The following is a 1,315-nucleotide window of genomic DNA, read 5'->3' as shown; positions in this document are numbered from 1 at the left end:
GGTTAAAAATGATTGCATGCATGTAAAAATAATCCTAAGTTGCTTGAATAACTTTCTTGCTTCACAAGGATTGTGTGGATTTTCTTGCTTGAATTTTCTTGAAATTTATAGCTTGAAAATAAATTGTTTGTCATAGAAGTACTTAATAGCTAGTTCTCATAGAATATGATCGGACTAGCGAATGATCTCTGTCCCCAAAAGTGAGTTGGTCCGGCGAGTTAACCTTCATGGTCTCGTGGCAAGGACGTTTTGATGCTTAGCTAGCTACTAGCCCGAACCGTTGCATGACGATGCGACTAAGTTGTGGAACCGGTTGGTTACTTTTGTGGTTTCATCGCGGTATGGTTGTGGGAGAATGGGACATAGTAATGAAGGGCCCTAGGTTGTGGAAGTCTAATTTTACCAATTTTGTATTGGTGCCTTATTAGCAATTCTTACCCGAAAAATGTTGCGAGTGTGGTGGTGTGATAGTCTGAATGACTAAGTGTCCAGAGGAGTCAAGTCTCTTGATATCTTCTAATTTTTCTTGTGAGACTTGTTGTGGTCTGCTGTGTGATTGACGCTTCTGCATTGCGTGTTCTGATTGCTATTGCATGTTGATTGTTGCATGTTTGAGTGTGTTGTTGTGGGGTAGTTGGGTGGGAAGATTGCATGTTAGAGGGATTACCCAACTCACTAAGTAATCTTAGATTACTCATGATAATATTTTGTCTTGAAAGACAGTGTGAGGTGGGTATAGAGCTTGGACAACTAGGAAACCGGCTAGGGCGTTTTCTTGCTGTCTTGCAAAAATTTAATATATCCTTTTCTTCGAAAATGGATCCAACTGTTTTACTTAAGTGTTTTGTTTTAATGTACATTATACATAAGTAATAAATCGAGATATCTTCATATATATTCGGACAAGTGGAAATGGTAAATGGTCCTGTCCGGGCCAGCACAATGCCGCTTGCGTGCCAAAGGTTGAGAAGCCTAAGGTGCGTACGTAGCAGGTAGGCGCCGTCGGGGAACTGGTCGAGAGTCCTAATTCGTTGGTGGAACCTCGGTCGGATTGCAGGCGGATGTCCTCTCGTGACGATCTCCGGGCCGGTCCTCAGTTAGTCCGGCCGTAGGAACGGTTTGGGGGCGTTAAAGCCCCATAGGTGATAAAGCGGCAGAGATAGAAAACCATGGAATTATACAAATCAGAGTGGTTGAGCCCATACCATTGAGTTTCCCTAGGTTTCATGAGGTCTGTTCCCATATAGATGCTCCTCCACTCATGTGATGCTTAGTTAAGGACCTTACATTCAAGAAGTGAAGATGTTTTACATTA

Source organism: Camelina sativa, chromosome 8 (assembly GCF_000633955.1).
Source record: "Camelina sativa cultivar DH55 chromosome 8, Cs, whole genome shotgun sequence".
In the NCBI taxonomy this organism is placed as follows: domain Eukaryota; kingdom Viridiplantae; phylum Streptophyta; class Magnoliopsida; order Brassicales; family Brassicaceae; genus Camelina; species Camelina sativa.
The sequence above is the reverse complement of the archived record's forward strand: the minus strand, read 5'-3'. Positions refer to the sequence as shown.